Below are 22,845 nucleotides of genomic sequence, written 5' to 3'. Positions count from 1 at the left end.
TACCTGGGATGGTAGAAATAGCCTAAGCTACTCTATCCCTTTGATATGTATTTCTTTCTTGTCTCAATAAACATACTTGAGCTTGAACTCGGTACCTGGAACTTGTCACCGTTAAACATCATGTTAGTTTTATTTGCCCAATCGAAGATTAATATCAACCTACAGTTTTTCAGTTTTTCTGGTGGTGGGGGCGGGTGGTGGGGGGGGGGGGTACAGTTGGTGGGGGCTGGGGGGTGTTCTGGTGGTGTGGGCGGGTGGTGGGGGGGGGGCGGCACTGGTGGTGGGGGCAGGGGGGTGTACTGGTGGTGTGGGCGGGTAGTGGAGGGGGGGGTACTGGTGGTGGGGGCAGCGGGGTGTACTGGTGGTGGGGGTGTACTGGTGGTGGGGGCAGGGGGGGTGTTCTGGTGGTGGGGGCGGGGGGAGTACTGGTGGTGGGGGCAGGGGGGTGTACTGGGGGCTGGGGGGTGTTCTGGTGGTGGGGTGCGGGGGTGTACTGATGGGGGCGGGGAACGGGGAACGAACACACACTAGACTTGTTATTCACAAACAATGATGAACTAATCAGAGACATTACAATCTCAGATACTACATACTCAGACCATAAGCTCATTAAAGTGCAAACTAGCATAAATAACGGTAGTAGGTCTAAGAGACCCTTCAATCGAGGAGGAGTATTCAATCAATTAAATTTCAACAATAAGAGGATCGACTGGGAAAAAATAAATGTAGACCTTGCAAACATTCAATGGGAGGCGGTCTTAAGTGACAAAACTCCCACACAGGGAATAGCTCAACTGACAGCTGAAGCTTACAAGGTCTGCTTGAAGCACGTGCCTGTGAGGAGGGGCAGAAAGAGGACCACTCTAGAAAGAGAACGCAGACGACTGTACAGGAGGAGGAGAAAATAACGGAAATGCTTCGGCAGGCACGACTATCACAAGAAAGGAAAATAAGCCTAAACAAAGAGGTCGAAGAAATAAAGCAAACATGAAGCGATCATAATTCTGAGGTAATGGAATTGGAACAGAAAGCTATACAAGAGATAAAGAAAAATTCAAAATATATTTTCACGTAGGCAAAATCAAAATTAAAAACCTCCACCAGTATTAAAACATAAGAACAAATGTAACTGCAGAAGGCCTATTGACCCATACGAGGCAGCTCTTATTTATAACCACCCAATCCCACTCATATACGTGTCCAACCCGCGTTTGAAACAATCGAGGGACACCACCTCCACCACGTTACGCGGTAATTGGTTCCACATATCAACAACCCTGTTACCGAACCAGTATTTACCCAAATCTTTCCTAAATCTAAGCTTATACAATTTATACCCATTGTTTCGTGTTCTGTCTTGTGTTGATACTTTTAATACCCTATTAATATCCCCCTTGTTATGTCCATTCATCCACTTGTATACCACTATCATGTCACCCCTAACTCTTCTCCTTTCCAGTGAATGCAATTTAAACTTTGTTAATCTTTCTTCATATGAAAGATTTCTAATTTGGGGAATTAACTTTGACATCCTACGCTGGACATGTTCAAGTGAATTTATATCCATTCTATAGTACGGCGACCAAAACTTAACTGCATAATCTAAATGGGGCCTAACCAGAGCAAGATATAGCTGAAGAACAAGACCAGGTGTCTTGTATTATATTGCGGGTTGGGTGTTGTCGTCGTCGTTGATCCTTCTTTACGGACAACCCAACCCACAACTCTGTAGAGTGCTTATACTTTACCAGGAGATCACCCTGGGCACTTCTGGCTCTTGGAGAGGGGCTCAACGTCACATGTTTATGGGATGCGGCTCCAATACTTAGCCTCATTGTCACGTGCACACACCCACTCGAGCCGCTGTGACTCCCCACTCTCTCCTTATGTGATATGATCTCCTCAATCCCCTTTGACTTATTAGTTTTCCGTCCTACCCTGTCCACAGTGGTGGTTCTTGGTTCTCTCTCTCTCTCTCTCTCTCTCTCTCTCTCTCTCTCCTTCTTTACTACTTCCTGGGAAGCCTCACTAGGACAAGGGCAAACACCAGCAAATTTGAATACATTTACTGGACACAGCACATACACAATACATACACACATATAATAATAATAATGAATCCTACACTATATTATTTCAGTCAGGTTGCACTCCAACACCATCAGAACTCCATCATCAGCTTATCAAGTGGTATCCAATCTTCTGATTCACCACCTAATATTACCAACCTCCTCAAGTAGGTCAAGTCTTATAATACAATGTTGTACTATCAGCAAGAGAATATATATCTATAACATGTACAAAGAAAATCAGCGTATGAATGCAATAAAATAAATATTATTATAAATGTTCTTTGATATACAACAATGATCCATCGATCACCCTATCAGTCCTAGAACACATACATCTGTAGGTAATCCAGCCTACGACTGTAACTCTATACTTCAGTATAAGTACTCCTTGGCACAAGAATGGCAAACACACACTCACCTTCCACTGCGTCTTGCACGTTAATGACAACCAAACACTCCAACAACTCCCTACCAGTAATCAACCAGAACTTCCCTTCCACATCTGGATGTTCACTACCCTGATCTCTTCAGGATCTTCCGGGCTTATCTACCAGGAACCTCTGCAGCTCTTCCAGGCTGCCACACAATGAAGTCTTCCTTGAGCATCTATGGTGCTTCACCACTTCTACTAGGGTCCTCCACAGCTCTCCTGGCTGCTACACCATGAAGTTTCCTCGAACAGAACTGGAGTTTCGCCACTGGTATTACAGAAGCATGTGACACTCCTCTTCACTGCTTCTCACAGCTCGAGGTCCTACTCTTCCATTACCTTGGAGTCTCATCAACTACTCCCTCTGTGCTGGCTTCGAAGTTCTCAGCAACTTCTTCCCAAAGACAAACCACAGATTGTCTAGTCGAGGGCGCTCTCCCCTCTGACGGAGTCTGATCAGGGCGCTCCCACAGCCCCCGATAATGTCTCTGGGCGGCTTGACAAACTCTCCTCGCCGTCCAGGACTTCAGACCACAACGTTCCCAGCTCGATTCCACAGCTGACACGTCTGCACACTTCTCTTCTCTTGGAGATATATCACTAGAGGTTCCTTTCTGACAGGAGCTCACACGGAGCGCAGCTTTCCCTCGCGATGTCTGGTAATCAAATGACTTAAGCTCCTCTCTAAGTGAGCCTCACACCTCCAGCAAATTATCCACATCTCCTAACCAGTCATTTATCTATTTTCTTATTCACTGCCCATAACCTCAAATTGTTCATCATATTCAACCAACTATTTTACATCTGTGTCTTCACCTCTATATTTCCTAGACCTTCTAGTCAGGTCAGGCTTGATAGAATAATTCTTAAAAGGGGAGAGACTTTTTTCGGCTGCCTGGGATCATAACACTTATGTTATCATAATGCTTCGATTAATAAATCCCAGTGTCCTATTTGCCTTATTACGAACATTCATGCATTGATCCTTTGGTTTGAAATTCTTACTAATCATAACTCCCACATCCCTTTCGCAATCTCAACACCATCTAGCTCGTATCTTGTAACTATCATCATTACCTAGCCTCAGAACTTTACATTTATCAGCATTAAACTGCATCTGCCAATCTTTTGACCATTTCAAAACCCTATTTAGATCAGCGTGAAGTGATAGTGAGTCTTCTGTGTTAATTTCCCTACCGATTATTATATCGGTAAACATTTGCAAATTTGTTAAAGTTGCTACCCAAACCTGAATCTAAATTATATATATATATATATATATATATATATATATATATATATATATATATATATATATATATATATATATATGTCGTACCTAGTAGCCAGAACGCACTTCTCGGCCTACTATGCAAGGCCCGAATTGCCTAATAAGCCAAGTTTTCCTGAATTAATATATTTTCTCTATTTTTTTTCTAATGAAATGATAAAGCTACCCATTTCATTATGTATGATGTCAATTTTTTTTATTGAAGTTAAAATTAACGTAGATATATGACCGACCCTAACCAACCCTACCTAACCTAACCTAACCTATCTTTATAGGTTAGGTTAGGTTTGGTAGCCAAAAAAGTTAGGTTAGGTTAGGTTAGGTAGGTTAGGAAGTTGAAAAACAATTAATTCATGAAAACTTGGCTTATTAGGCAAATCGGGCCTTGCATAGTAGGCTGAGAAGTGCGTTCTGGCTACTAGGTACGACATATATATATATATATATATATATTGTGACGATAATCTCCTTCAAGAGATTGAGCCTGCTCTTCCCTCCAAAAGACGTCGATATAAACATCTATATAAAACAAGTATGGAATTAAAATCCAACAACGACAACATCTCCAAGGTTTGCCAGAGAGCAAAACGTATGCAGCCAGGAACACCTGCTCCACCTCGAACCACCAAACTACCTGTCTTGTCGCCGGCTCCTCGCTGATTGGCTGCAGGTCCAGCTGCAACTGCACTCTACCCACCATACTACTTGATGTCTGGGGCCGCCACGACCTCAGTCTTCAGAATATCCCGTGCTTTCGACAAAGTTAACACGTCTCGTTGGTAGACTAAGCCCCAGGCTTACGTGTACTAAGAGAAGTGATAGCTTGAAGCCAATATTCCGGCACCTATTTACTTTGTTTGCCATATAGTTGTTATTTGCTCACTTGTCTTAACGTAACTTTTCATTTTGCCATTTGATTATTCTTATTACTTTGATTGATTTTATTATACGAATTTGTATGTCCATTTTTATTCATGTTTTGCTTTCTTTAACGTAATTAAAATTTCATTGTTAAAATTTACTTGTGTTTTGTGTGTCTTTTCCTTACCTTACCACAGACGAAGTTCCAGATTTTCTATTTTTTTTTTCTATATGTGACGAGGCCATACCCCTAGCTTTTGAACAGCCGAACACCAACGCGTTACCGTCACAATATATATATATAATAATAATAATAATAATAATAATAATAATAATAAACAGAGATCCCAGGACAGAGCCTTGAGGCACTCCACTTACAACATTATCCCAATCTGACTTAACCCCATTTATACTAACTCTGTTTCCTTTGGAATAGCCATGCCCTAATCTAACTCAATATAGCACCTCCAATACCATGAGCCTCTATCTTTTTAATTAGTCTTTCATGTGGCACTGTATCAAAAGCTTTGCTAAAGTCAAGGTACACAACATCACAATCCTTACCACTATCAACTGCCTCACCTATGCTGGAATAAAAAGATAGCAAATTTGTTAAACATGAACGGCCATTTATAAAACCATATTGCAACTCACTTATTAATTTGTTTTTCAAGATGAAGACGAACTGTATTTGCAATTATCGATTGAAGTAACTTTCCCACAATAGACGTTAGGCTAACTGGCCGATAGTTTGACGCAAGTGATCTATCTCTTTTCTTAAAAACTGGTACCACATTAGCAACCTTCCATGACTCTGGCACTCTGACTGACACTATTGATTTATTAAATATTATAGATAGTGGCTCACAAAGCTCCTCTTTGCATTCTTTAAGCACCCTGGCAAACACTTCATGCGGTCCTGGGGATTTGTTTGGTTTTAGTTTTACTATTTGTTTAATTACATCCTCCCTGGTAACTGCTAAACTAGTCAACCTGTCCTCATCCCGACCCACATAGACTTGTTCGGCTGAAGGCATATTGTTAAGTTCCTCTTTAGTAAATACAGATATAAAATATTTATTAAAAATACTACTCATCTCCTCGTCATTATCCGTTATTTGACCTGTCTCGGTTCTTAATGGACCTATCCTTTCCCTAGTCTTAGTTCGATATAACTGAAAAAATCTTCTAGGATTTGTCTTCACTTGCCCTGCTATGCGAACTTCATAGTTTCTTTTTGCTTTCCTTATCTCGTTTTTAACATTTCTAACCAGTTGTACGAATTCCTGTTCTAAACTAACTTCCCCATTCTTAGTCCTTTTGTACCACTCTTTTTACCTATTGTACCACTCTTTTTACCTATAAGGTTCTTCAGATCTTTTGTTATCCACATTGGATCATTAGTATTCGATCTATTCACTTTAAATGGTATACTACGTTCCTGGGCTTTGTTTAGAATTTTTTTAATTAAGTTATATTTTGAATCCACATAGAAATCCCCTTTTACGTCACTTATCGCTGGGTTCACGTCTCGCTCCAAGACCGGCCCACCCCCCTGCACTTTAACAGAATTTTCTCCTGCAGATCTATTCCATTCCGAGCATACATATCATTTCTTCCATAGTGTTCCCAGTTATCTATGTAAGATATTGCATTTGATTTGCAATATCTTTCCAGACGGCAATTGACACCAAGTGCCCTCGACAACCATTCATTTCCCACTCTCTTTCATGGAAGAATGCCACACATGATCGGGATTCCTCCCTTGCTCTTACCTAATTCTATGGCTTTCTTAAACCTAATAAGTGTAGAATAAATGGTTTTCTTAAATGTGTGTAGAATAATAAACCCCACATTGTTTGAGTTAGGAAAACACTATTTATCAAATATTGAGACTGTTCTTAAAAGATTCCCCCCATTTTGCACCCGCAAGATAACTTAAGATTTTAAGGGTTGACAGATGTTAATCTTCTAGTTTGAGGAGCTGTTCACTTGAGACAGTTAAACAAGTCCCAGCTGTGTCTGGGTACAAGTGACAGGATGAACAACCCAGCGGGTTTTCTTCCTATTGGGGAGTGTTGTACATGCTGCTATGGCGGTGTGTCCGCTCACAGGATGAGTGGCACTGCCCAATTAACTCGCCCCTCGGGGCAAAATTTAAAAAAAGGCAGATATTAACAAGTTTTCGATTGGGCAGCAAAAAATAACATGATGTTTAACAGTGACAAATTCCAGATACTCAGGTACGGCAAAAATGAAGACAAACATAATACAGGGTAGAAGACACAATCGAATCTGCTCATAGTAGGAAAACAGCATGTCAAGGATTTGGGAATAATGATGTCTGACGACCTAACGTATATGGAGCATAACCAAGCAAATATTGCGTCAGCCAGAAAAATGATCGGATGGATTACGGAAACTTTCAAATCCAGGGATCCCATCACAATGGTTGTACTCTTCAAGTCACTTGTGCTGTTCTGTCTCGAGTACTGCTCAGTACTCACTTTCCCCTTCCTTGGGCCGGGCTTGGAAGTAGAAGAACTCCCAGGAACCCCTATCAAGCAAGGGGTGTACTGGTGAAGGCAGGGGTGTACTGGTGGGGGCGGTGGCGGGGCGGGGGTGTACTGGTGGGGAAAGGGTTTACTCGTGGGGGAGGGGGACTACTGGGGGCGGTGTAGGAGGGTGACGTCAGTACCTACAGCTTTGTGTTTCCTCTCAACATATCAACACTTATAACCGGCACTTCCTGCTCCTCCAGCTGCTGCTGCTGCTGCTGTTGCTCTTCTTGCTGTTGCTCTCCTTGTTGCTGCATCTGCTGTTGCTCTTCTTGCTGCTGCTTTAGGGCGCCATATCACACACACACACAGGTGTGAGGTGGCAGATATCTCAATGAGATATATAATAATGAAATATCTGATAAGAGATATATAGATCTCGTATCGAATATAGACAAAAATACAAGTCACAGCTTCGTATCATCCTTTGCAGAGGACACAAAAATCAGCATGAAAATTACCTCGGCTGAAGACATTGAAAAACTACAAGCAGGTACTAATAAAGTTTTCGGCTGGACAGCAGAAAACAACATGATGTTTAACAGTGATAAATTCCAGGTACTCAGGTACGATAAAAATGAGGACCTTAAACATAATACAGGGTACAAACACAATAAAATTTGCCCATAGTAGAAAAGCAACATGTCAAGGATTTGGAAATAATGATGTCTGACGACCTAACGTTTAGGGAGCATAACCAAGCAAGTATTGCGTCAGCCAGAAAAATGATCAGATGGATTACGAGAACTTTGAAATCCAGGGATCCCATCACAATGGTTGTACTCTTCAAATCACTTGTGTTGTCCCGTCTTGAGTACTGCTCAGTACTCACTCACTCTCCCCTTCATGACAGGAGAGATTGCTGAAATAGAGGGACTACAGAGAACATATACGGCATACATTGACGCAATAAAACACCTAAATTATTGGGATCGTCTCAAAGCTCTGCAAATGTACTCACTAGAAAGGAAACGAGAGAGAAAAAAATATACAAGTGGAAAATCCCACCCAGCCTCAAGCCAGTGGCCATATGGTCAGTAACCCAGGGAACCCCTGTTTATGAATAAACAAATCCTCAACCCAAGAATAATTATGTTCGAACTTTTCTCGAACATTGCTTTGCTTGCTTCCTGTGTTTGAAGCACCTCATCCTCATCTGCAAAAGGTCAAGTGCTCGTTAATCCAGCTGTAAAACCCTCGTTTATGAATGAAAGACACTTTTCACACCACTCGACTGATGACATATGTATTTTTTCTTGAACAGTGCTTCGTTCATGTCCTCTGCGCGAATCAGGGGCATAACAAAGTTGTAAAGTTAGGCGCAGCGAGCAAATAACAAATGCAGCCCGTCCTCTAAACAAAGACCCAATGTCCATTCCATGCACCCGCCAAACCCGATGTTTATGAATGAAAAACAGTTTACACACGACTCACAACTGCTGACGTTCGAACATATCCGGAACAAGTGCTTCACTGACGAATTTTGTTCGAATCACAACGCTATAAATGCTTCACCCACGTACTACAAATACAAATAATCGCCAACAGAACCTAAACACCTAACCTAACCTAACCTATGCCTATATATGCACAATATACTAATATATTATAATATTAATTTATACTTGAGAAAATTCCCGTTTTGAATGATCAGCATGTTAAAATTTATGAATGCGTCTGTGGGGTTGACCGCTGGATGTAATGGACTTGAGTCGAGGACGGGATGAAATGCTTCACCCACGTACCACAAATACAAATAATCGTCAACAGAACCTAAACACCTAACCATATTATAATATTAATTTATAATATTAATTATTAATTTTATTATAATATTAATTTATATTTGAGAAAAATTCCTGTTTTGAATGAACAACATATATAAATTTATGAATACGTCTGTGGGGTCGACAGCTGGGTGTAATGGACTTGAGTCGAGGACGGGTTATCTTGAGGTTATCTTGAGATGATTTCGGGGCTTTTTTTTTGTGTGTCCCCGCGGCCCGGTCCTCGACCAGGCCTCCACCCCCAGGAAGCAGCCCGTGACAGCTGACTAACACCCAGGTACCTATTTTACTGCTAGGTAACAGGGGCATAGGATGAAAGAAACTCTGCCCATTGTTTCTCGCCGGCGCCTGGGATCGAACCCAGGACCACAGGATCACAAGTACAGTGTGCTGTCCGCTCGGCCGACCGGCCCCGGGGTGTTATAAATGCTTCACCCACGTACTACAAATACAAATAATCGCGAACAGAACCTAAACACCTAACCTAACCTGTGCCTAAATATGTACAATTTGGTAATATAAAATATTAATAATTTATATTTGAGAAAATTCCTGTTTTGAGTGAACAGCATGTTAAAATTTATGAATACGTCTTTGGGGTCGACCGCTGGATGGAATGGACTTGGTCTGAGGACGGGTTGAAAAAATGTGCCATGACACATGCCTAATCATTTTAAATTCGCTACACATTTCTATTGTGTTTTTAAAATAAAAACACAAGGAAGACAGTTTTAAAGGAATTACATAATTGCTATTTTCTTTTAAAAAGTTTTACAGTAAGCTTATAAATCTCAATACATAATAAAAACATTTGTGTTATTTAATTATTTAATGTTAACCTAAAATGAAAACAAAACGAATTCATGTGAAAAATGTATGAAAGAACTAGAACAGTGTCTTTCCTTTTGGCTTCATTACACACACTAATCACAATAACGTGATGCATCAAATGAACAAAAATGAACTACTATGTTGATTAAGGCAGCGTCTGGGATGCTCTCGGACGCAGGTTCGAATCCTCGTCACGGCCCTTGTGGAAACTGACCCAGATACTATCCTCGTCCGCACAAAGCTCGGACTGTTTCACCAGACCAGAGGATCGTTCTGTAAGTGCTCTAGTTATTGGCGAGGGCAGAAATATGTGCTTCAATGTGGTCACGTTACAATACGTCAATACGAACACGTCAATGGTGGTCATTAATGTAAGTATATTGTTAATGGTCAATTTCTCGACACTTGGTGTTAAGGGAGCGGGTCGGCCGAGCGGACAGCACGCTGGACTTGTGATCCTGTGGTCCCGGGTTTGATCCCGGGCGCCGGAGAGAAACAATGAGCAGAGTTTCTTTCACCCTATGCCCCCTATTACCTAGCAGTAAAATAGGTACCTGGGTGTTAGTCAGCTGTCATTGGCTGCTTCCTGGGGGTGGAGGCCTGGTCGAGGACCGGGCCGCGGGGACACTAAAGCCCCGAAATCATCTCAAGATAACCTACCACACTACATAGCGCTCTTTATTAAGTTGTTATTAATTATCAATTATTAATTATAGAATTAATTATTAATTAATGTTGTTATTAATTAACTTTATTAAGTTATAATATTGAATAAAATAAATTCTTGTGCGGTTTTACCGACTGTTGGCGCCGTCTCAGGACACAACTGCTAAAAATTCTAATTTATTCACATTATCTGCATTGTCAAAATGCTATGGATCTAGAACACTAAATTTAGAAGCCACATTTTTAAAATGCTAAAATCTTTTACCTGTGCTATTTTTAATAGAATGTAAGGACACTAAATAGGATTCCACCATGAGTTTTCTTGAGCATCAAATATTCCTTCATCCTCTGAAATTTAATCATAGAATACTTTTCTTTTGTTCTCGGTGGTGCTTGTGTTCTATATTAACACTGTCTCACATTTTCAAGCCAACCCAGTTGTTTCATTTTTAATGTGTATGAATTCAGATTAATACTCAATTCGCATATTTTTCAATTTTCTTGCAAAAGGTTGAATCAAATAAGAACCCGTTATAGATCTATGTTCTTATATTTACAGAAAAATTGCAAAGTAGCGAGTGTTTCCAGTACATTATACGCTTTGCCTCAGCGAGCTGCTGAACGACACATGTTTGGTCTCACCATCCAGAAGTGTGTGTAGAGGCCACGAGACCGCCTCTACTGCTGACTCTCTGGACGCCCAGCTGTTATTACAGAGATTCTCTAGTCAGAGTGAAGGATTCGTTCTGATCAGTTCTTCTTTTAGTGCTGAAAGACGAGGTAAACTGTCAGAGAAAGAAAGTTTAGTTACTTGCAGACGATGAGTCACAACGTGGCTGAAGATATGATGAGTAAATCACATATCAGAACATGAAGAAACAACGAGGTTTCGGTCCGTCCTGGTCTATTATTAAGTTGTGTCATCACATGACTTGATAATGGTCCAGCACGGACCGAAACGTCGTCGTTTCTCCACTTTTTGATGTGCGGTTTGGTCATCATACACACACACATCAACCACGTATCAACCTGTTACACCTCCAAAAACAACTTGTTTTAAATAATGGAGAATCAAATAGAATCAAATTTAAATTATGTGCACTAGCGAGGAAAATAATAATTATTTATCCCAAAGATGAAACAATAGGACAAAGGCACCCGCGTCACTAAGACATCAAAATCAATGAGATACTCACCCACTGATGACTGGAATAATTTATGTATCACCAAGACTTTGTAAATCACCAATACAATAATACAACCAAGACACTCTTACTGGCCTAGATGGTGACAGTCCCACACTGACGTGTACTCACCTAGTTGTACTCACCTAGTTGTGCTTGCGGGGGTTGAGCTCTGGCTCTTTGGTCCCGCCTCTCAACAGTCGATCAACAGGTGTACAGGTTCCTGAGCCTATTGGGCTCTATCATATCTACACTTGAAACTGTGTGTGGAGTCAGCCTCCACCACATTACTTCCTAATGCATTCCATTTGTCAACCACTCTGACACTAAAAAAGTTCTTTCTAATATCTCTGTGGCTCATTTGGGCACTCAGTTTCCACCTGTGTCCCCTTGTGCGTGTGCCCCTTGTGTTAAATAGCCTATCTTTATCAACCCTGTCGATTCCCTTGAGAATCTTGAATGTGGTGATCATTTCCCCCTAACTCTTCTGTCTTCCAACGAAGTGAGGTTCAATTCCCGTAGTCTCTCCTCGTAGCTCATACCTCTCAGCTCGGGTACTAGTCTGGTGGCAAACCTTTGAACCTTTTCCAGTTTAGTCTTATGCTTGACTAGATATGGACTCCATGCTGGAGCCGCATACTCCAGGATTGGTCTGACATATGTGGTATATAATGTTCTGAAAGATTCCTTACACAAGTTTCTAAAGGCCGTTCTTATGTTAGCCAACCTGGCATATGCTGCTGATGCTATCCTCTTGATATTAGCTTCAGGAGGATAACATCAGCAGCATATGCCAGGTTGGCTAACATAAGATCTTGAATTAATTCATAATTAATGACAGTCATAGAAAGTACTCTCCAAGTCAAGCAATGCTTCTTGTCTCGTTGCTTGATATAGTCTCAATGGTCAAAGGCAGATGGTGGCAGCGTTATTTAATCCTGTGTAGCATTTCCTTGTTGGCAGTGTACCTTTTGGTTCCAGTGTAACCATCATATGTCAGCTCATATTACCGTGTTCAATAACAGTGTTACCAAGTGCAACCGATAGGAAGTGTTACTCAGGATAAGTAGTGTTTACATTATTAGTTTAGTATCCATTATTGTGGTGTTCCATTATAGCGGTGTTACACCTCCACCCCCAGGAAGCAGCCCGTGACAGCTAACACCCAGATACCTATTTACTGCTAGGTAACAGGGGCATAGGGTGAAAGAAACTCTGCCCATTGTTTCTCGCCGGCGCCTGGGATCGAACCCAGGACCACAGGATCACAAGTTCAGCGTGTTGTCCGCTCGGCCGACCAGTTCCCATATAGCCAGGCATAACTATTTATAGAACAAGACAAGCGCTCTGGAGACAGTGTCAAATCAACACAATACGACCATTTTGTGATCTACACATCCGAGGAAGGCCTCCATAAATGAAGTCATATCACGATATGTAATTCCGTCTAACAGCTATAAGCATACCATGGTAATACTAAAAAATAAATACATATACTTAGGAAATGCTTGTTTAGCCAAATACATTTGTTTAACGATAGTATAAATGGATCATTAAAAGAGGCAGGGCAATAAGACGCTTGCCTTGGGGTGGATTGCATGCGTGTCCAGACGCTGACGCTTTAATAAACAAGACGCTACCACCTCATGGGGACACTCCGTGGTCGTTCAAGTTGCTTTATTCGCAGCCGTTAACATCCGCGGCCCTGGATGGTGGTGAAAACTGCACGTACAATGTGCATAAACGCAAAGACACACTATTTAAAGTGATAAAAATGTCTTGCCACAGTGAGAGGAGTGTGAACACCGACAACAGAGCCGTGTTGCCACCCTCCCTCACTGAGTAAACAACACTCGGCCGCCTCAACACTCCACGATGTCCAAGCTGCTTTATTTGCAGCCGTGGACCTGGTTGATACCTGGTTGATGGGGTTCTGGGAGTTCTTCCACTCCCCAAGCCCGGCCCGAGGCCAGACTTGACTTGTGAGAGTTTGGTCCACCAGGCTGTTGCTTGGAGCGGCCCGCAGGCCCACATACCCATCACAGCCCGGATGGTGGAGTTAACTGTACAACAATGTGTATTAACATTAAGACACTAAATTTTAATAAGTGTGTATCTTCCCATAAACTGTGAGTGGAGTGTTAGCATCACCTGATGCCTGTAAGCAGAACAACAGTCTGGTTACAGACTGTTCTGTAACAACAGTCAACAACACCAATTCAACATAGTCGTGAACAACACTACAAGCTCTGGCCCTACAAGCGGATAAAATATTTATACAAGAAGACAGAGCTCCGTACCTGCATGTTAATAAAATAAGGGGAGGTTGATGGTGTCGTAACTAGAGATTGGATCCTCATACAAAAATCCATTGACTTTTTGTGCCACTAACTCCATTATATTACAGGTGCGGTTACAACCATGAGCTTATGAGCTCTCCTCAGTAAATTACTTGCCACTAAAATAAAAATATTCTAACTAGGTTAATAAATTTCTAACAAATATTTGATATATTGCAATTGCTTAAAGACAAATTAATGTATACATTTGCAATAGATAAATTCATAGCATTAAAGAGTCTTGTCATTGTTTATAATACAAATCTCATGTGGGAAGATGCCAGATCTAAGGGCGAGGCTAAAATAATTTGTAAGTGTCAATGCTGCTGTATTATACATATTATTCATTTTTACCCAAGTGGTAAGTAGAGATTTGTTTCATTCAACAGGTTAATGAGAGCAGCACCATTCATGTTGGATCACTCTGAAAACGAGCCATTTACGGAACACAGAATAGACTCAGTCCACAACCCCACGAGGACAACAGTTTCCTACCTTACCTTGAGGTGCTTCCGGGGCTTAGTGTCCCCGCGGCCCGGTCGTCGACCAGGCCTCCTGGTTGCTGGACTGGTCAACCTAGTGGCTAGTTAGTTCCTTATTTTAGGGAGGGGGGAAAAATCGCACAAATAAGACCCCGTTACACCGTGCAGTCGATAGCACGGTCACTCACACTGCTTTGAGCAAGAGTATACACTACTCAACCCCGATACTGTGAGCACACTCTTAAAACAAACCACAGCTCTATGGAAGTAGTTTACTAACAGTTTCTTCACTAATGATGCATCACTGGTCCACTGGCAATCATTTGCTCGATGACGAATCACTCGACACTGTCACCTGAGTCCTTAACTATGACACTGGCTTACACTAGTCATTACACTATTGACTCAAGTACTTGTACTAAGATCACCCCACTGATTTATCTATATCCACACTGTCTCTCACACACCCACTTCGAGACAGCGTGTCCACTCCTCACTGCTGCAATCACCAGTGATTCGGTTCTGGCGCTTACAGATGCAAAAGTTACTGTAAATTACAGAGACTAGGAAGGAGGCTGCCTTTGTGAGCTCTCTAAGGAACGTCCTTCTCCTTTTGAGTCTACAGCCCGAATAGGTTCCTGGGCGTCTGTGCTACACTTGACTGGAAGCGGCACTGAACTGGCCTTTTCCAGCAAGACTAGTACCGTGTCATCTCACTAGACATCTCTACCATAGCAAGAGGGGAAATGAGGGTTTCGGGGTCAGCCGGGCCAACGGTTGTAGGCCGGAGCCTCTTTTTTAACATCCAGCCTGCATCCCTTCCTCTTTTTTTTCATAGGGGTACGCCTGCTTGACGGGGTTCTGGGAGTTCTTTTACTTCCCAAGCCCGGCCCGAGGCCTGAGACTTGTGAGCGTTTGATCCACCAGGCTGTTCCTTGGAGCGGCCCGCAGGCCCACATACCCACCACAGCCCGGTTGGTCCGGCACTTTTTTTTAGAATAGTCTAGTTTCCTCTTGAAGATGTCCACGGCAATATTTCTTATAGTCGCTGGGGGGGGGGGACGTTGAACAACCGTGGACCTCTGATGTTTAAACAGTGTTCTCTGATTGTGCCTATGGCACCTCTGCTCTTCACTGGTTCTATTCTGCATTTTCTTCCATATCGTTCACTCCAGTACGTTGTTATTTTACTGTGTTGATTTGGGACCTGGCCCTCCTGTATCTTCCACGTGTACATTATTTGATATCTCTCTCGTCTCCTTTCTAGTGAGTACATTTGGAGAGCTTTGAGACGATCCCAATAATTTAGGAGCTTTATCGCGTCTATGCGTGCCGTACATGTTCTCTGTATTCCCTCTATTTCAGCAATCTCTCCTGCTCTGAAGGGGGAAGTGAGTACTGAGCAGTACTCAAGACGGGACAACACAAGTGACTTGAAGAGTACAACCATTGTGATGGGATCCCTGGATTTGAAAGTTCTCGTAATTCATCCTATCATTTTTCTGGCTGACGTAATATTTACTTGGTTATGTTCCCTAAACGTTAGGTCGTCAGACATCATTATTCCCAAATCTTTGACATGCTGTTTTCCTACTATGGGCCGATTTGATTGTGTTTTGTACCCTGTATTATGTTTCAGATCCTCATTTTTGCCGTACCTGAGTACCAGGAATTTATCACTGTTAAACATCATGTTATTTTCTGTTGTCTAATCGAAAACTTTGTTAATATCTGCTTCTAGTTTTTCAATGTCTTCAGCAGAGGTAATTTTCATGCTGGTTTTTGTGTCATCTGCAAAGGATGACACGAAGCTGTGACTTGTATTTTTGTCTATATCTGATATGAGAATAAGGAACAACAGTGGTGCAAGAACTGTACCTTGAGGTACCGAGCTTTTAACATCGCTCGGACTATTATATCTGATTGACTGTTACTCTTTGTGTCCTGTTCGACAGGAAATTGAGTATCCAGCGTCCTACTTTTCCAGTTATTCCCATTGACCTCATTTTGTGAGCTATCACCGCATGGTCACATTTGTCGAATGCCTTTGCAAAGTCTGTGTATACAACATCTGCATTTTGCTTTTCTTCTAAAGCTTCTGTGATTTTGTCATAGTGGTTGAGTAAGTGACAGACAGGATCTGCCCGATTTAAATTCATGTTGTCCTGGCTTGTGTAGTTCATTATTTTCCATAAAACTAGAAATTTGATTCCTAATCACTCTTTGAAAAACCTTTATTATGTGTGATGTTAGTGCAACTGGTCTATAATTTTTTGCCAAGGCTTTACTACCCCCTTGTGCAGCGGAGCTATATCTGCAGACTTAAGTGCAGCTGGTGTCTTCCCTGTATCCTGGCTCTTTCTCTATATTACGCTGAACGCTACTGGCATTTAACGTTTCTTAATGAATATTGATTTCCAGGAGTCGGGCCCAGGAGTTGAGTGCATGGGCATATTGTCAGTTTATCTTTCAAAGTCTTCCGAGTTCGCGTTAATATCTGTTATATTATCTGCAGCTTGCATATTTAATATTGATACCAATATTCTTACCAGTAAGTGTTTTCAGTAGTTTAAGTCTTTCTTTTAACCTATGGTGAAGATCGTTTACAATGTCACTGTTAATACCAACTCCAAGGTATTTGTGCTGCCCACACGTTACAATGTTCTGGTTGTTGACCTTGAAAGTTATAGGGACATGAGTTTTCTCTTGGGGATGGAGAACTCTGGATTTAGTTATAGAGATAACAAGACCACATTCAATGATTTTAGCAGAGAATGAATCAAGTAGAGCTTGCAGTCTAGTTTGGGAATTTGCAACAATGCATATGTCATCGGCATAACAAATGACGGCTTCGTCAGGTAGTGTGGGAATATCAATTGTTAATTTGTGCATCAAAACACTGAACAGTGTGGGACTTAGCACTCCACCCTGGGGTGTACCTAACCTAAAAGGTGCACTAAGTTTACTTTTGACGCCATTGAAAAGGACTGAGGCGGTTCTGTTACTCAGGTAACCCCTGAACAATGTCAACAGTCTTCCCTTAACTCCAAAAGAGGAGAGTTGTTCCAAGATTATTTCTCTGTTTGATGTAACAAAAACAGTTTGAGTTTGTAGGTCAATAAATGTCTCCTGAGAGCTTGGTCCCTCTCTAATAAAATATTCAGCAAAGCAACTTTGTGTGCTTTTTCCAGGAAGGAAACTATACAGATTAGGAACAAGGTGGAGCCTAATTTGAAACATTAGTCTGCAAGTATAATCCTCTCAAGAACTCTACACATGCACGACCTCAGAGATGGGTCCGAATTTTTATGAATTATGCTTGGGTATGGGTATTATGAGTGCCTGTGTCCAGCGGTCAGGTAAGACGCCCTGCCTTAGACTTTGGTTGACAAGTATTCTCATGGTATTGCTACCACTACAAGTCATGGTAGTATTTTTTTTAATTAACACATTTAGGTACATCTGCATTTGTGCAGCTACCCTAGACTATATGATGGGTAGTAAGTGACGAGCCCATCTCCGCTGTCAACACTATATTGTTCCAAACACTCAGGTCTGATAGAGAAATTACTGACTCCCAACGACCTGAAAGTACCAGTATAAAAAGCTATGATTTGTTCAGATCTGAAACCAATGTTTATGGGCAGCACAAAACGTCCACCAGACTGTGACACAGTGGTTGCCAGGATCAGGTTGAGTTACCGTTACCTGTGGAAGGTGGCTACAGGTGACGCGCCTCCCAATCCTGAGCACTCAAGGTGCAAACTCTGTGAGCAGGAACTGCGGCATGATCTCCCGCACTACATCACTGAATGCCCAGTTATTAGACCATTCAGACCCGTTGGCATGAGGTACCTGGAGTTTTGCAATTACTTTATTCACTCTCGTGTTCTTGAAAAATCCTCCTATTACACCTAGAGTTAGACAGTGCAGGCTACTGAACACTTGCCTCTGTATGACTAACCATCCTGTGTGATGGTGATTTTTAGCACCACGTAGCTAGCTTTTTGACACACTGTACTCCCCTTCATAAAGTCTAGGGCAGCTGTACAAATGCAGATGTACCTAATGTAATAATAATAATAATAATAATAATAATAATAATAGGGAGAGTTGAAACTATCGGTTTGTCCAGCCTCAGGAAAGAGTTAGCCAAGTCACTGTTTCTTTTGGTTCCCCTAGATGGCAGCAGCCACCAATATAACACACGAGATGGACCAGAAGGTTTAAAATACCGGGAAATTGGTCGAAAAATGTAACGAGTCCAGAAAGGTCTTCCAAAGCCATGTAATTAACAAATTTATATTATATATATATATATATATATATATATATATATATATATATATATATATATATATATATATATATATATATAGTGTGTATGTGAGTGTGTGTGTGTATGTATGTGTGTATGTGTGTATGTGTGTATGTATGTATGTGTGTATGTGTGTGTGTGTGTTGTGAGATTTGATTTTTTATCGCACAGCTAAAACATTTTTTAAAAGGTGCCACTTTTGACAAATTTGCTTCCCCACTAGATGATGTAATGACGTACTGCAAATACCACAGCACGTCCTCATCAACAAAGGCCAAATGCTCGTTAATCATTATCAAACCCTGTTTATGAAAGGAAAGTGGTTTTCATTCGACTCCCAATTGATGACATTTAAACATTTCTCAAACAGTGCTTTGCTGACGTCCTCTGTTGGAATCGCAAGGTTGTAAATGCTTCATCCAAGTACTTCAAATACAAATAACCTCCAACACGCATAAGCTGACCTTCGCCTACCTATCTACCTTCTGGGAGTTCTGAGGATCAATATTCCTGCTGCCTGGTCTCTGACCTGGCTGTAGGGACATTGGGTATGGGATGCATAATAAATTATTTAAAACTTACATTTTTATATAAAATAATGAGAATGCGCGGGTAAACGGCGGGAATAAACACTACGGAAAATGCATCCTCAATTTAATTTAAATGAAAACTGCATTAGGGAAGCAGTGATGAGGATTGGTGGGCCTGAGCCCCTGAGTCTTAACCTCTTAAGACTAATAGGACTGACCTCGACCAAACTATGCCCATGCTGTGCTTAAGACCATTCGCCCGGTAAAGTTGGGTGAGGCTCCCCTAGTGTGTGTTGGCCAACTGTAGACACACACAGAGACATTTTCTCTCACAGATATAGATTAAAGGAAGGAGTACCCAGTGGTGCTGGCGTAGTCTGTCTCCCCCCTCTCACTTCTCCCTTATAACCACATCCTTCCTTCTTCCCTTCTCTTTTCCCTGCCATACTTCTCTCCATCCCCCTCTTCAACCTTACCCCATCTCCCTACTCTTCCCCCTCCTCCTCCCCGACCTCAGACATTTCCATTTATATATGTAAAAGTGAGGAAGGGACCAGCTGACTGCACCTGGGTCCATACTCCCCGCCCCTTTCAACCTTTTTCCCCCCCTCTTTCCCCAATCAGTCCTTTGACCCCCTCCTCCCCATCCCTTTGGTCCTCCCTTCATCTCCCTCCCCCCTCCCTCCTTCTCTCAGAACATGTACTATTAAGAAGGAATGAAGCAACTGTATGGGGTCTCTCAGAAAATATATTATCACTAAAACTCTAGGGCGATCACACTATATATTTCACACTAGACTCAATGAAAATGGCTTGGGGAATTGTCTATAAATATTAATATTTCTTAGAGATTAAAACTGAGGCCTACCCAGACTAGCCTATGTCCGTCCTATACCCCAGACCTGCCCTGACACACCAGCCCAGAGCCACACCTGCCCTGACACACCAGCCCAGAGCCACACCTGCCCTGACACACCAGCCCAGAGCCACACCTGCCCTGACACACCAGCCCAGAGCCACATCTGCCCTGATGCACCAGCCCAGAGCCACACCTGCCCTGACACACCAGCCCAGAGCCACATCTGCCCTGATGCACCAGCCCAGAGCCACATCTGTCCTGACACACCAGCCCAGATCCACACCTGCCCTGATGCACCAGCCCAGAGCCACACCTGTCCTGACACACCAGCCCAGAGCCGTTGCAGAGCCACACCTGCACATCCTCCTTTTTTTTGGGGGGGGGGGGGAGTAAAGAGGAAGGAGAGGCATAGGTGAAGGGAAGTATAGAAGTGGGAATTACAGTGAGAGGTATGAAAGCAGGCGGGCTGTCCGCCTTGCTGACACCATGTGTGGGTGATGGCAGCTAAGCTAAGCTGGCTCCCTCTTGTCAGGGAGCTGTGAGTGTGTGAGAGGTTCTTCACATGTGTTCCACCATATATGGATGTCCATAGATGAATACTGTGTAGCATTCATATATACACACTCCGATGCTTCCACACATGTTATTCTGTTTAAGGCTCTTTATTTTATTATTATTATTTATTGAGTTATTCATACACACACACAAAACTATACACACACTCAATTTTTTCCAATTATTGGGGGAAGGATTTTATGTATAAGGAAGTATTTGGGGAAAAGTCTAGACAGCTCCCTTATTCCTCGCTCCCGCTGCCCCCCCGCTCCCTCTACCCCCCCTCCCCTACACCGCCCCCCCCTCCCCTACACCGCCCCCCTCATTATAGCAACATCCAAGGCAGTGCCACCGGCCAACCCCGATTACATTTCTCAGGAATTGCCCGGCCATGGTGGCACTCTGGTGATTACAAGGGCGCGACGCCCCTCCCTCCCTCCCACGCCACCCCTCCCTCTCCCTCTTCCACGCCACCCCTCCCTCCCCCTCTTCCACGCCACCCCTCCCTCCCCCTCTTCCACGCCGCCCCTCCACCCCCTCTTCCACGCCGCCCCTCCCTCCCTCCCTCCCTTCCACGCCGCCCCTCCCTCCCCCTCTTCCACGCCACCCCCCCCCCCCTCACTAGGTGTGCGACTGTAGAGAAACACGGGAAAGTGGGATAGGGAGGAAGGGTAACACTGGTGGGGAAATAATGTAATTACGAAGGGAAACTGTGTAGGGTGTGCAGTGCTGCCACCTCTTCCATAATGTATACATTACTGTAAGTTACTCCAAGTGCCACGTGGAGTTAGTTTAGTACAGGTATGTCTCAAGTTATGAACAAGTAACATTATACTTCCCAGTGCCTTGTCTTTGGTTATGGGGGGGGGGGGAGGAGGGGTAAGTTTAGTCGAAGTTTATTCAGTAAGAATTATAGGCTTATGTTCCTCGCTTGGCGGGACATTTGTTCGAGCTTGAGCTCTCAAGCTCAACCTTAGCTGGAGCGTGAGCGTTCCCACCAGCAGGTGTGGAGCAGTCAGCAGGGGAGGTTATCTTGAGGTTATCTTGAGATGATTTCGGGGCTTTTAGTGTCCCCGCGGCCCGGTTCTCGAACAGGCCTCCACCCCAGGAAGCAGCCCGTGACAACTAACACCCAGGTACCTATTTTACTGCTAGGTAACAGGGGCATAGGGTGAAAGAAACTCTGCCCATTGTTTCTCACCGGCGCCCGGGATCGAACCCAGGACCACAGGATCACAAGTCCAGTGTGCTGTCCGCTCGGCCGACCAGCTCCCTTCTTCGGTGATGAACAACGCTCACTTAAGCAGACGACGAGTCACAATAACGGGGCTGAAGATATGATGACCAAACCACATATCACGGGTCTGGTAGCTGAGTGGACAGCGTGCGGGACTCCTAATCCTGTGGCCCGGGTTCGATTCCCGGACTAGGCAGAGACAAATGGGCAGAGTTTTTTTTCTCGCCCTGACGTCCCTGTTACCTAGCAGTAAATAGGTACCTGGGAGTTGGACAGCTGTTACGGAGTTGGTTCCTGGGTGTGTGTGTGTGTGTGTGTGTGTGTGTGTGTGTGTGTGTGTGTGTGTGTGTGTGTGTGTGTGTGTGGCTACCTTGAGGTGCTTCCGGGGCTTAGTGTCCCCGCGGCCCGGTCGTCGACCAGGCCTCCTGGTTGCTGGACTGATCAACCAGGCTGTTAGACGCGGCTGCTCGCAGCCTGACGTATGAGTCACAGCCTGGTTGATCAGGTATCCTTTGGAGGTGCTTATCCAGTTTTCCTCTTGAACACTGTGAGGGGTTTGCCAGTTATGCCCCTTATGTGTAGAGGAAGCGTGTTGAACAGTCTCGGGCCTCTGATGTTGATAGAGTTCTCTCTCAGAGTACCTGTTGCACCTCTGCTTTTCAACGGGGGTATTCTGCACATCCTGCCATGTCTTCTGGTCTCATGTGGTGTTATTTCTGTGTGCAGGTTTGGGACCAGCCCCTCAATTATTTTCCACGTGTAAATTATTATGTATCTCTCCCGCCTGCGCTCAAGGGAGTACAGATTTAGGCTCTTTAGTCGGTCCCAGTAATTTAGATGTTTTA

At 43.1% G+C, this 22,845-nt stretch overlaps 2 long non-coding RNA genes across 2 annotated transcripts in view; both read right to left on the bottom strand.

Moving 5' to 3' along the window:
- The window catches only part of LOC138357261 (uncharacterized), a 591,549-nt gene that overhangs the window by 121,493 nt on the left and 447,211 nt on the right, over window positions 1-22,845 (bottom strand). The window lies entirely within an intron of this gene.
- LOC138357265 (uncharacterized) overlaps window positions 11,033-22,845 on the bottom strand; it is a 164,273-nt gene continuing 152,460 nt past the window's right edge. Inside the window, exon 3 of the long non-coding RNA XR_011224871.1 lies at window positions 11,033-11,264. This is a non-coding gene — a long non-coding RNA (uncharacterized lncRNA). The remainder of the gene's footprint in view (window positions 11,265-22,845) is intronic.

Source organism: Procambarus clarkii, chromosome 7 (assembly GCF_040958095.1).
Source record: "Procambarus clarkii isolate CNS0578487 chromosome 7, FALCON_Pclarkii_2.0, whole genome shotgun sequence".
Lineage (NCBI taxonomy): Eukaryota > Metazoa > Arthropoda > Malacostraca > Decapoda > Cambaridae > Procambarus > Procambarus clarkii.
This window is presented reverse-complemented; position numbering and strand designations above follow the sequence as displayed.